At 54.7% G+C, this 14,347-nt stretch overlaps 1 long non-coding RNA gene across 1 annotated transcript in view; it reads right to left on the reverse strand.

Moving 5' to 3' along the window:
- Positions 1–11,350, reverse strand: part of LOC111558027 — a 43,058-nt gene extending 31,708 nt beyond the window's left edge. The window contains exons 1-2 of the long non-coding RNA XR_006590692.1: positions 10,609–11,350; positions 10,427–10,522 (exon numbers count right to left, since the gene is read on the reverse strand). This is a non-coding gene — a long non-coding RNA (uncharacterized LOC111558027). The remainder of the gene's footprint in view (positions 1–10,426; positions 10,523–10,608) is intronic.
- Between the last annotated feature and the right edge of the window lie 2,997 nt (positions 11,351–14,347).

Here is a 14,347-nt window from a genome sequence, read left to right on the forward strand (position 1 = left end):
ACTGAATATCAGAAAACACCGCGGTACTTTCTTTATGGGGTGCTACGTCTTTAAAACCCAGCGAGCGTTCTGCGCTCACGGCACGTCTGGATTTATTATTTGTTCATTTTTTAATGACGTTTTTCAGTGTTACTGGGGGGGGAGCCGCGCGGCAGGTGCAGTCCCGTCTCTCTGGCCGCCCTTGTGCACGCTCCTCTGGAAAGGTACGGCCCCGCACAGCGCTCGTCCCTGCCGCGGTCAGCCGCGGAGCGCCGCACAAGTGTCGCCCCAGCCTGCGTCAGCTCTAAGAGGGCGAAGGTCGTATCGCTTCTGTTGTGCTTTTTTTTTGCTGTCACGGCTAGTCCGGTGCCTGACACACAGAAAATGTCACAGGGTTGCGTTTTCCCTGATGCCCGACTCTCCTCTGCTTGAGTCCCCCAGCTTATCGTGAGCAATTTCTTGGTGCATAAAGGGCAGTGAGTACTTGTCAGGCGGAGACACAGTCTTCCGGAGGCTCCTGCCCCCACTCCTGTTGTCTCTTTCCACCTGGGGTCGCCCCGATCCCTTTTCGCACTCAGCCCGGGAGCCAGCGGTAGGGCTCACCCGACAGGTAAACGTGGATAGAATGAACCGGGCCCTGGGAGCCCAGCCTGGCTTTTTCCCCTGGGAGTGAGCGACCCTCAGGAGACGCACATTCCGTTTACTCTCAAGGGTCTGGGGCTGAGGGGCATGGGTGATGCACGGCTTCTGCGGGCTGGTGGGAGGTCTGTTGCTCACCTCGGATATTAGCCACATTCTCCAACGGAGCTTTTAACATAGATGTTTTTACTTCTTTCAACCCAATTCCATCATTTCCCAGATGGTTCAGAATTCAGGCGAACCCCCAGTTTTACTGGCGAGAACCCCACCAAGGGGCAGGCAGGGGGTGTGAGCTCCCCGGGGCACCACATTATACGGTGCAGGGCCCCAGGGGGCTCCCAGGTCCCCGTGTGCGGCGTGGGGGTCATGCTCTGGCGCATGAGAAAATGCTAGCCGGGGTAGCATTTCTCACTCTGGACGCACCCCTGCAGGCGAGGACCTCCCTGAAGAATCAAAGGGAGTGAGGTCTTTAGAGCACCATGGAAGAGACCCAGGGCTCCGTGTTTAATCTCTGAAGCTTCCAGGGAGGCAGGGAGACCGTTCACACTGCAGACCTGACCTCTGGATTTATAGGTTTTCGAGTGAGTTCTGTCCTGGCCCCTCTGGTGAGAAGGATGCTCCCGGGAAGCTGGGTTTGTGGGGACGGGGGTGGAATAGGAACAAGAGGGCGGGGTGGCAGCTGGGGACTGTGAGAAACAGGAAAAGTCCTTGGAGCTCCATTAAGGGCAGACGGTTGTCTTTCCCAGCATCAGAATAGTCTCCATGGGCCCCATAATTCATGCTGCAGAGCCAAGCTGGAAATCGGCTCAGAGAAGCCGCTCTCGGGATGACCACCGGCTATGACACACGCGTGTGCACGTGTATGTATGTGCAGGCATGTGGGTGTGAGTGTGTGTGCCTGTGGGGGCGTGGGCATGTGCGTGCGAGTGCAAGCGTGTGCCTGTGTGTGTGTGCGCACGTGTGCATGCACACATATGCGCATAGGTGCCTGTGTGTGCCCGTGCCCGTGTGTGCACGCGTGCGTGTGCGTGCACGTGCGTGGGTGCGGAAGAAAAAGGCTTCGGGGGGACAAGACCGGGCACCAGCGAGCCTCCCTCCGCCCCCGGACCGGGGGAGACCCTGCCGGTGCCCCAGCACCTCCTCCCCTCTGAATCCCACAGTCTTTGTTTTCATTAGCAAAGCAATATGTAATAATAGTTGTTAAAATAATTGTATTTCTGTTTTTACATCTGTAAAGATTAAGTTAAACAGTATGAAGCCCATTAAACTATTTCATGACACGCTGCCGTAAATTGCCCTCCGTTCCCACTGCTACTATTATTCCAGAGTAAACTTCAGAGATGGGGCGGCTGCCGCGGAGGGTTATTTATAGCGGCTCATTCATCAATAAAAAACTTCAAAAGGAATCTGTTACTCTTCTATTGGGAAGCCAAAGAAAACGCACATAAAGACAGCCCTGTTGAGAAACAAAGCGGAGGTGACCGCAGGACATTTAGTTAAGTAAAATCCCGATTTCTAACAAATACCATGTCGCAAAAAAAGAGATTGCTGGCAACGTGAGTCCATTTAAGCAACCCGGTTCCCATTGGATAGTTAAAATAAGCTGTTAAACAGTTGTATTTACGTTGGCTTCAAAGGGCCTGGGCCTCCTTTGGGGTTTTAAAAGCGTAATAGGTTTGTGATCCTGACGCAGCGAAGCAAATCTTTTCATCTTAAGCAAGCTCAGGGGACAGACTCATCCCCTTGCCTCTTGCTTATGCTTTGAATCTACCGTCTTCTTGGCTTTTAATACGACACCAAGTTGGGGGCCGGAGTCGAGTCTCCGATGGCGGGCACACCGTTCGTTGAGCACTTACTACGTTCTCGGTGCCATCCTTCAGAAGCAGGTACTCTTGGCTCCATTTCGCAGGCGAAGAAAACTGGACTCGAGGAGAGCTCGGTCCGTCACATCGGCCCCTGAACATCACCCCTCTGTGACCCCGTCTTTGGCTACATCTTAGAATTGTGGCGATTTGCCCGGCGTTGGGCCCTGAGGCACGACCCGATGCAGCCCTTGGCACGTTCACGGACAACACAAGTGCCAAACACCTGGCACCTGGCTCCCCCACGAAGGCAAACCCCCAAATATCAAACGATGGGAGCCCTGGTATTTCTTGGCGTTTCTGTGCCTCGATCCTGCGCGGGACCCTGGTGGGCACGAGGCTGAGGACCCAGGAGATGAGCTGTGGGGAGGAAACCAGGTCTACCCGCTCCGAGTTGCGGAGACGTTTCGGACTTCTGGAGGCGGACGCTGGGATGCTGGCGGTGACGACGCAGGCCCGAGCATTCACGACTGCGGCGCAACTAGCCTGTGCTGGGAGCACCGCAGGCAAGAGCATCGCGGGTTCTCTGTCGCCTATTTTTCCCAGGCCTGTGATGTGAGTGGTCGCGTCGGGCCCATTTCCCAGGTGAGCCCATTGAGGCTCAGAGGGACTGACTTGCACGAGGCTGCTCAGCTGGGACTGGAGAGAGGCCTCAGCCTCGGGGGAGGAGTGGGCGGCTCCCGTCTTTCTCTCTCTGCCTGTGCTCAGGAATGGAAGCCTCTGGATTCGGACAGGACGGGGTCGTGCCGTTTGCCGTGCGGCCTGTTTACGACGCGGAACTGGCCAGGCGGCTGAGTCGAGGGGGGAGATCGGCACGCCCTCCGCTCGCCAAGCTGCGCACCCCCGGGGACGGCGGCCCGGGAGCCGGCCCTATCTGGCATGGGAATCTGTCTCTGCCGCTTGTTAGCGAGTTCCACAGCCTCTTGGGACTCAGATTTCTCACCCCTCAAATGGGGCAATAACATCAAGGCGGTGGCGAGGACCGCACGGGATGAGGTCATTTATCTGACTGGCGCAGCATAATCATCGCCGCGGCCAGCATCGCCTGGGCGCCTGCTCTGGGCCAAACCAGGAGCCTTACCTGTGGACTCATGTATCCCCTCCGGCAGCGCTGAGGTGGGGGGGGGGGGGAGGCGGGGCGGGGCTCCTGCTATCCTCACTCCGCAGACGGGGTGGGTAGCTTTCCCAGCAGCACTCGCTCCGAGTGGGAGAGCAGGGAGGCCAGCCCAGGCAGCCCGGCTCTGGAGCCTGTTCTCATCCTCCGCCTTGGCAGGTCCTCAGTGAGGAAGGATGGACTGGGTGCCTCGCTTTACGGCACCCCGACGGGGCAAACACGAGAGAGGGTGCTTATTCTGGACGCGTGCGGGCCGCTAGGCATTCTTCGTACCACTCCCGGGACACCGTCCCCAGAATGCTCTGAGTCACGTTCTAGGATGCTGTCTTCCCGTTTGCAACACCTGATCTGGGCAGGCAGCCTGTGTGTGCTCCGGAATGGGGGCTGGGAGCCCATCGCTGGTGTCACTGCCGTGGATCTCGGCAGATGAACCCCAGCAGAGCTGGGAGGGGCCCCCGTCACACATGCCTGACCACAGACCCTCCTTCTAGGGTCCGGACTCTGAATCTCAAAGGACACGCACTTAGTTTTTCTTCAGAGCCTGAGGCAGGTGCCCCATGTCAGGCACATAGAGCAGGGACCCAGTTACTTCCTTCTGTGGGAACCGTATTCGTTTCTCATCAATGGCTACGAGGGGGGATTCGGAGGGCACCTCTGATTAGGGCTGGAGACCACAACAAAATGGAAATGCTGCCCGCTGCAATTTCCTTTAATTTCCTCGAATGCAGTTACCAAGGAGAACGGGTAACTGCAAAACCCAGAACCACTGTCGGGCCCCCTCGGAGGAAGCTTCTAGCACACAGCCCGCGGATAGTCTGGCCCGTGGATGCGGGATGAGGAGGGGGGAAGCTGGCACCCACCCCCGCCTGGCGCTCCCACCAGCGCCTTCAGGAGGTCCCCTCCTTGGACCCGCCCTGAGGACCGAGTGGATGCGGCCGCCTTTTGGATTTGCTGCCCACCTCACCCGGTTTTAAAAACGCACAGGGTTCCGTAAAACCGAAAAGACATTTGCCACGCCCCTTTCCCCTCCATTTTAAGACCCGTGCGGATTTGAAGGGGAATTTAATGCATGTGTTTCTGATCTGTTTGCTCTTAACTCATCAAAACCTTGTTTCAAAAAAGCCATTTGATGTCCAAGGAGACGTTGGAGGGGCTTTAAATCTTTTCAAAGTCTTCCCTTCCCGGCTTTGAAATGAGATGTTGCCTTCTGCCAAGCGTAAATGAGCTCACCAGCCGAAAAAAGGCTCGTGTTGGGTTCACAGTTGGAGACTCTGAGTTCTCAGTGGGCTGTGAAGCGGGCGAAGTCCCCCTCCTCTGAGGTCCCCTCTCCTCCAGGCAGGACCCGTGTCCTGCGGCCTTGGCGTCGGGAGCCTGCTCACGGGCCGGGGGAGTGGCAGGGATCACAGAGCCCTCCTGGCCTGGCACCTTGACTCTTCCCCGGGGACAGAGGAATGCCTGGCACACATTTTTGAGTTCCCACATTTAGAGGAATGTCACTTAGAAGTGACTGCTGATCTGTTTATGAAGTCTGAGTTACTATTATGATTATTATTTATTTTTAATGTTTATTTATTTTTGAGACAGACAGTGTGAGTAGAGCAGAGAGAGGTGCAGAGAGAGGAATCCAAAGCAGAATCCAAAGAATCCGAAGCAGGCTCCAGGCTCCGAGCTGTCAGCACAGAGCCCGACGCGGGGCTCGAACCCACAAAATGCGAGATCATGACCTGAGCCCAAGTCGGACGCGTAACGGACCGAGCCCCCCAGGCGCCCCTGAATTATTATTTTTTTTAATTGGAGTAGAGCTGATGGAGTCTGACTCTCTCCCTCCCGGTGCCAATCTTGATTCTGAAATGAATCTTGGACTTCATGCCATTTCATTCTTAAATATTTTGGCAAACATCTCCAAAACATAAGGAAGAGTTCCTTAAAAACCCACACCACCCTGATCACGAACTGGCAGCAAAAATTTCTAAATTTCATACCGTATCATGTCAGTGACTAATTTCCTCCCCTCTTCCCCCCTGCCCCCCACCCCCTTCTCATAAGGTGTAATTTGCAGATTCCGGACGGGCCTCACTGCTTTGCGATGGCCCACCTTACGGCAGGATCTGCATGAGCCCTGCCCGCGTCCAGCCTTGTGGGCGGTGCACTGTGCCCACAACCCCCCCGCGTTTTGATAACCCTGCTAAAAGTGTTTTCATATTTATCATTTCTTTCTCAGAGCATCCCTTTGGTGTGGCCCAAGAAGGACTGAATAGTTAATTTGACCAAGCATTGTTTGCTGAGTACTTGCCTCGAGGGGGGTGGGGGGGTGGGGCCTCTTGGTCTGCTGTGTATCACTTAGCCGTGCCAGCGTGGGTGGGTCCCTTTGTGTCTCCAGACCGCCAGACCAAGGACTCCACAGAGGACCCAGACTTGTCACCAGCGGCCCAGGCCAGGCAAGCGTGGGCTGTTTTCTCTGGTTCAGCAAGATTTCCAAGCACACTGTGTGTCAGAGATCTTATTGTTGGTGGCAATTCTCGAAGCCCAGTGTCTATCGCCTTATGCCGGACCACTCTTACTACCTTCCGGACCCCCGGGGACGGTCGGATCTGCCACCCGGGTCACAGAGTGGCCTCTCAGAGACTTTCCAGCCTTGACATTTCTGCGATTATGTCTTCGTCTTCACAACGTACACGCAGGTGGTGCACGCACAAACTCTCACACACGCGCACGCTCCATCGCCCCCCGGAGAATTCTACGCGCCGTTTCCGCCACCCGAGAGGTTCCCTCGAGCCCTTCCCCAGTCAACACGCCCGCCCCAGAGGTAACCGCTGTTTGCACGAAAACGTTGTTCACTCGTGCCCGTCATTCCCTCGCTCGGGGGTCGCACAGTGTGCGTCCAGCTTCTTTGTCGGTGTTACGCAACGACGCATCCACGTAGGTGTGTGCACCAGGGGTTCCTTGCTCGCTGCAGCGTGCTGTTCCCACGTACGGACCCTTCCCCCGCACGAATATACCACCATCTGTTTATCTGTGCTTTCCTAACCCATGCTTGGGCTGTGCGCAGTCCCACCACGAGTACCGTGGCTAAGAGTGCTGTCACACACATCTTTTTGCAGCACGGAGGCCCTCACGTCTGTCGGGTACGTGCTCAGGAAGGGACCACGGGGCGGTCACAGGGACCCCGTGTGGCCTTGCTGGGTCTGCGGGGCAGCGACCTGTGAGGCAGGACCCCTGCCTCCGCTTCTCACTCTCCCCCAAAGGCTTCCTGCTCTTCCCTCGCCGCACGGGAAGCACCTGGCACGCAGCGGGTGTCGGGCGAATGCAGCCGGCGTTTGTGGAGGAGGGAACGCTGCCCGACCCCCCTCCGGGCACACCGTCGCCACGGCCGCTGCCAACACCCGCACCACCCTCACGGACGACACCCGCGCACCACTCCTTCTGTCCTGGAACCCTTCCAGGCCTCCCAAAGCCCCGTGCCCACCTGGCAGAGGGCAAAGCTGAGGGTCAGTAGAGCAAATCGCTGGGTGCCCGTGCACCCCTCGAAGGGGGGTGTTCCTGAGACCCGTGCGCTCGGTCGTTAGAGCACCCCTCAGCCCTTGGTACCTCCAGCAAGGCCACAGCCAGACGGCCGTCCCAGCCTTTCTGTTCCCGGGGATGGTTTTCAGCGACAAGCGCATTTCTAGACGTCCCCTGGGATGCCTCCAGGGGCTACGGTCTGTTTATAAATGGCCCCTGGGCCTTTGCCTTTACTGGCCTCTATTGACAAATAAATGGCTGACTCACAGGAGTAAAAATACACTTCTGGTTTAGAGTTGTGTAGAGTTATTAAAAGTTTGTTGTGTCTACTCAGATGGTACAGCCGTGCCCCAGGACGAGGCAGCTGACCGACGGCGGGGCGGACGTAAGCTGACTCAGTTCCTGCCATGCGTCGTGGGCCCCGGTGGCAGAGCTCGCGAGGTCGCAGGGGTCGATTTCGCTGTGTGTTCTGGCCGGGCAGGGAGCGCGGATTTGGGGCCAGGAGCCCCCCGCGGGGGCCTCAGCAGCTGTGCGGCTTCTCAGCCGTGTGACCCTGGGCCAGTCTTGAACCTTGCCCCCAGGGCTGTCAGGAGGAGTGCTCAAACACGGCCCCAAACCAGCTGCCAGAGTGAACGCTCTGGGGCAGGGAGAGGTGGCCTGACGTGGGCTTGGAGAGGGAGGCTGGGCCAGAGCACGAGAGCCTGCCGAGGATTTGGGGCACACGTTCCGCCACCCCCCCCTTCCTGTGCCCTGGGCAGACATTGCTAATCGATCACAGTGCCTTCCCTGCGGGGCTGGAGACGCACTCTCGCAGGGCATGCCCCGTGGGATCCTCAGGGCGCGGCCAGGCACGGAAGCTAAAACCCGCGTGCCCTTGCGGAGGGGTATGAGCGTCTTCCAAGCTGTGAGCCTCGTTCTACGGGGACTCCTGAAGGTGGCTTTGGTGGACACGAGGCCTCACGCGAGGTGCGCGTGTGTGGGCAACGCAGGAGTCACTTCCTGTCCCCTCTCGCTGCCAGCCTGACCGTGGGAGAGGACGCCTGTCGAGCGGCCCCGCTCTGTCTTTACCCGTCTCTCAACACTCCCGACCCCCGATGTGACGAAGACAGACAAGCCTCGGCTCAGAGCCTTTGCTGGGCGTCCGGTTAGGGCCGGGACGCACTGTTTGGTCTTTGTGGGTTTTATTCCCACGGTTATTCTTCTCTTGCTGGCTCTACACTGGGTTTTCCATTGGTAGGGGGGACATGAAGTTGCTCGTAAAGGGGGTCTTGTCCAGCGAAGGGGAGTCAGTTTACAGGAGGGTCCAGTGAGCAAGGGTGTGTGTGTGGGGGGGGGGTGTGAGTGTGTCTGCGCCTGTGAAGACAGCCTGCGGGTCACGCGGGAATCTCCGAGATGCGGGGGCCTCGGCCTTGAGCTCCGGGGACGTGTGGGAAAGTGTGGGCGGGCCCAGCACACCCTACGGCAGCGGTGGTCTCCCGAGGGGCCCAGAGCGCGTAGGGCGTAGGTGAGCGGGGGACCGGTGGGGCTTTGTGATGGGAGAGGAGGCCGAGGGAGCCCCAGAGGTCACCCAGGGCCTGTGCCGTGGTGACCAGTTGCCGGGATGTGCCCCTCGCCACCACATTCCTGGTGAGGAAGGGATGCCTCGGCCGTGGTCTGTCTATTTCCAGACCTCAGTCTTAGTTTCTTAGGCTTTTAGTATTTTTATTATTTTATTTTATGTTTTTTACAGTTCATTTATTTTTGAGAGAGAGAGAGAGAGAGAGAGAGAGAGAGAGAGAGAGAACATGAATGAGCAGGGAGGGGCAGAGAGAGGCAGAGAGAGAATGCCAAACACTGTCAGTGCGGAGCCAGATGCGGGGCTCGAACTCCTGAACCGTGAGACCATGACCTGAGCTCAAATCAAAAGTCAGATGCTTAACTCACCGAGCCACCCAGGCGCCTCAGTTTCTTAGACTTGTAAACACTTTGGTAAAATACGTACAACATAAAATTTACCTTCTTCACCATTTTTAAATGTGCGGTTCAGCGGTGCTAATACCTTCACACTACCGTGCGACCGTCCGTCTCCGGAACTTTCCCGTCATCCCAAACAGAAACTCTGTCCCCATTAAGCACTAACCCCCCATTCTCCCCACCCCAGCCCCTGGCACCCACCACCTTCCCTCTGTCTGTAGGGATTTCGTATTAGTGGAACCAGGTGTGATTCTTGGGAAGGCCACATTTTGCTTATCCACTCATCTGTCAATGGATGCTGGTTTCTTCTACCTTTTGGCTATTGCGAATAACGCTGCTATGAACATGGGCGGTGCGAATATCTCTTTGAGACCCTGCTTTCATTTCTTTTGGGTGTACCCAGAAGGGGGATTGCCGGAGCAAATGACCAGACCCCAATCCTGAAATCCCACAGGCATGAATCTCTAGTGACGTAATTCAGTAGTAAGAGATAGGCCTATGACAGCAGATATTGTAGGGAAGATGGAACTGTCCCAACATCCCTTCAATCATAAGATATGTGTCTGAACTTGGGTTCCCCAGAAGCAGAGCCTGAGGCAAGGATTGGGCGTGGCCCCAGGAAGCACTGGTAGGGGAGTGGGGAAGTGAGGCAAGGAAGGGACAGGGGCAACAGATGTGCATTCATGAGGGGGTGACTTCTGAGGGCACTGGATTCAGCAACACCGGGGGCCTTCAGAGATTCTAGAACATGCCTTGGAGTCACCCCACCCATTGGACGAGGAGGTATTTAGCCCCTGATTCTAGTTCACAGTTGGCTGCGGGCTGCTCTGGGGTGGGAGGGGGTTGCTCTTCCTGGACAGGATGTGGGCTCTTGGGCAGCCCCTGCCTCAGTACAGGTGGCCTTCAAGGCCCCCCAGGAAGCCCCCCCAACTCCAGCGGCTGGAGGAAGGGTATGCTTAGCTCCAAACTCCCCCCAGATCAGTGCCCTCCGCTTGGACCTCTGCTCCCTCTCGCCGGGCAGGCACGTGGACCTTCCTATGACTGCGAGAGACGGGCAGGGCTTGCTGTGCGAGTCAGAGGGCAAATCCTAAAACACTGGACCAGACTGCAGGTACTGTCGATACCAGGCCGGCAAACGGGGGCCCAGGGGCACCTCTGCACTCGACGCTCCCACCGGACACACTTCCCCTGCACCTCGGAGCCTGTCCGGGCGAAGCCGGCGTGTGTGAGCAGGCCCTGCTGTGCCCCAGCACCCCTCCACCACCTTGCTTCCCACTCTTCCCACTCGGGGAGTCTGGGGCCAGAGTCGGTGGGTCTCTGGGAGCAAAGCCTTCTCGGGGAGGCCACGGGCAGCGGCACGGCCTTGGGCGGCACCTACCTGATGGCGGTTTTCGTCTCTCAGTCTCCCGCGTCCAGAGACCAAAGAGCTAAGAGCTTCCCCGCCGGGCTGCACTTGAGGGATGGACTGTTGCAACTGTGGGGAGACGGGGTTTAACATTTCAGAGACAGAAATGGCCATCCGAGAAAGCTAAAATGATGTGTTTTGGCCCTGTCTCTAACCTCTGGAACAGTGCCCAGCTTCCGACAGTCTGATGCCGTTCTGGGGGAGGAAACCTTGTGTTGAGGAAAAGCACATTTGCTTCTGTTCAGTGTTCTCTCTCGTTTTGCAACTTTCATTTCAGAGACCACAGACACGGCGTCTCTGAACAATTCTTCAGCCTCCCCCCGGACACCCAGGTGGTCAGAGCCGGCGCGTTCTTTCCAGGAAGACACAAGGAGGAAACGTTTCCTGAGAAACAACTAGTCTGGCCTCTACAATCCTCGTGGCTCTTTGCAAGAAAACACGTTCCCACAGTGATTGGAAAAAATTCTCCCAGTTAAGTCCTTTTTTATCAGAAAGGGATATTATCCCCCAAGTGACCAACTTGCAGAAAACAGACGTGTCTTGCGATTCACAGAATGAACGTTGGCTGTGATTCCCCGGCTCTTTGAGAACAAGTCAACACAGGTCACTTTTAACGTTCCATTTAGAATCTTGGGATCTGAATCCGGCGCAAAATGTGGTCTAATTTGGGAAATAAAAAAAACAAAAACAAAAACTAGCACCATATTCTACGCAAAGCAGCTGGTTGAGTCCATTGCAAAGTCAATGCTGATGGGTTATTTGTAAGAATATCTGCCTGCTTTTTCCCCCTCTTGCCACTCTTTTTAAGATTAGTGTTGTTGACATGCATGTACACAGTAAACATTCTTTTGAGAGAGAAAGAGCCAGAGAGTGTGTGTGGGAGGGGCAGAGAGAGAGGGAGACAGAATCCCAAGCAGAATCCCAAGCAGGCTCCAGGCTCTGAGCTGTCAGCTCAGAGCCCAATGTGGGGCTCGAACTCATGAATCATGAGATCGTGACCTGAGCCGAAGTTGGGCACTTAACTGACTCAGCCACCCAGGTGCCCCGAAGATATTATTTTTAGGTCATCTCTACACCCAGCGTGGGGGCTCTTACAACCCTGACATCAAGAGTCGCACGCTCCCCCAACTGAGCCGGCCAGGTAGGTGCCCCACGAACGTACACATTTTTGGTCTGAATGACGGTGACTCAAGTCGCAGAAGGGAAGTAGGACTGGGGCTCACTGAGTCCCTGGTAACCTTGAGCCACTCTTTGAATCTGGCCTCTGTTTCTTCATTTGTCATACAAATGGTCTCAACTAAGTTGTCTTTCTTGTGCTACTGCTTATGAAGAAGAAAATTAACGCCGTTAGGGGCAGACATTTATGCGACGAGTGCCTAGAGCAGCACTGTCCAGAACCTTCCGTGATAATGGAAATGTTCTCTGTACCCCACATGAGTGCTCTCCACTCGGGCAGCTGCGGGCCACATTGGGGACAGCAACGGAGGGACCGAGTTTTAAAACCCATATGATTTATGGGGCGCCTGGGTGGCGCAGTCGGTTAAGTGTCCGACTTCAGCCAGGTCACGATCTCGCGGTCCGTGAGTTCGAGCCCCGCGTCGGGCTCTGGGCTGATGGCTCGGAGCCTGGAGCCTGTTTCCGATTCTGTGACTCCCTCTCTCTCTGCCCCTCCCCTGTTCATGCTCTGTCTCTCTCTGTCCCAAAAATAAATAAACGTTGAAAAAAAAAATAAAAAAAAAAATAAAACCCATACGATTTAACTCACTGAAAGGTCAGTGGCCACATGTGGCTGGTGACGTGATACTTAGAAAGCCTGCAAGCTGGCACACAGAGCAGGCCTCGGTTTTCTCAACAGAAAAAGAGAACTTTGGATAGTTTAGGGCTTCTCAAAATCTTCCACCAAAGTGCAACGTTACAGTCGGAATCTGGTTAGGAAAACAAGCCACTCCAAGTATTTCAAAGACAGGGACTCAGTGTAGGGAACTGGGTGTTTTCAAACCCCGGGGAGGGGGGTGTGTGGAATCGGGAGAGGCTGGACCCAGCCTTCGGGTTTGTTACCCTAAGTGCGATTCAAAGACTCAACAGGTTGGTGCTGCTGCCCAGAATGGCAAGGGAACACGGGGACCGTCGCAGAAACTCCCATGTGCCAAAGCCCGCGAATCCCCATGGGCGGCACGCGTGCAGCAGACAGACCTCTGCAGCCGGGAGCCGGGAGAATCCTGGATCTGTCGTCTAGCCCCCAGGCGACATCCGGCAAACGCTTCTAACACCACCGGAGGGTGAACGTGTGCCCCACGGACAGGACTGACATCTGTGCCTTTGCCTGCTCGGGGTCTGTACTCCATCTCCTGGCGACAGCGCTGTGATCTTCCACGGGCGCCATCCCTCCCCTACACTCAGTCCATTCCCTTTGGGTCGGCTGCTTTATGTTTGTGTCCAGAAGTGGCCTGGGGATTCAGGCTGGGCAACGAGACGATTAGCTCATATGCCTCCTGCCAGAGGGCTGGGGTCAGGGATGGATATGAACCCATTTAAATCAAAGAGACTCAGTGGTCATGGACCACTGGGTAAGGAATTTCTCTGTTTGCCTGGGGGAGCTTAAGGAGATAGGATGGAAGGCAGGAGCTTAGGCAGCCATCCTGCCTCCATGAGGGCAGTTTCTGACTGTCAGTAGAGCCAACAGACGGGAAAGCGGAGGTAACAGATGGGGTTATGGTGTGAATGCTGTATCCTCCCAGATTCCCATATTGAAATCCCGAGTCTCAAAGGGGTGGTGTAAGGGCTTGGGGCCTTTGAGAGATGATTAGGCGGTGGGGATGGGGCCATCACAAATGGGATGACTGCTCTAGTGACAGGGACCCCACAGGGCTCCCAGCCCCTTTCACCCTGCGAGGACACGGTGAGAAGGTGTCCCACTGCAGCCCGGGAGAGGCTCCTACCAGAGCTGCTTAATCACTTTTCACAAAAAAGAATTAGAAAGCAACGTAGCACATAGGTTATTGACTCTGGTAAACTTGGTACACTTCTTTACTTAAACTGGATTCAAAGCACTTAGACAGGGTGTCTGGGGTATCCTTCTTGCTCTCTGCAAAGTGAAGAGAATGCAAATATTTGCTATTTCTTATTGTTAGCAGAGAGGGAACCTGCATCCAGGAGAATAATTGTAAAATAAACTCTTAATAATAATAAAATAAACTCTCCAAACTTCTACACAGAACTAGCAGCTGAGTTTCAAAAAAAAACGCTTTGGTAGTTTACTTTATTTAAAATACTTCCCTCCACCCCCAACAGCAAAATTAATTATTTTAATTAATTAAAAAATTAATTAATGAAAATTAATATGTATTTGCAAAAAGTTCAAGCATTACAGATGTATAGCAGATTTTACTTCTTAAATTGTTCATTCAGGTCACTTTCCGGGATTTTAAACTGTAATTTTATGCTAATTATTTTTTATCCACTTATATTTTATTTAAACATGTTCTTAAATAAACGAGCAACATAGTTTTTAAAGTTTTAAAAATAATATTACATTTATAACGTAGGGAGGGTCGGTTCACGCTTTCGGGAAGAGATTTTGGAGGCTATTTACGTGAATGCCCAGCTTTATGTTATTTTTCTTTCTTTTTAATAAAAAATGAGGATGGACCTTACTGTTTTATTCCTTCTTTTTCACTTAATGATAGACATTGGGCATTCTCCATGCTTATACACGGGTCTTTCACTCTTTAATGGCTGTAGGGTTTTCCTTTGGGTTGTAGTTTATGTAACCAAGCCCCTGTCGGCGAACATTCGGCTTGTTTCCAGTGGTTTGCTGTCACGGATGCAGCCACGGTGAAAATCCTTGTGTGGTTATTAGGAGAGTGTTTCTCAGGATAAACTTCCTGAAGAAGA

Source organism: Felis catus, chromosome E2 (genome assembly GCF_018350175.1).
Source record: "Felis catus isolate Fca126 chromosome E2, F.catus_Fca126_mat1.0, whole genome shotgun sequence".
NCBI classification, from domain to species: Eukaryota; Metazoa; Chordata; class Mammalia; order Carnivora; family Felidae; genus Felis; species Felis catus.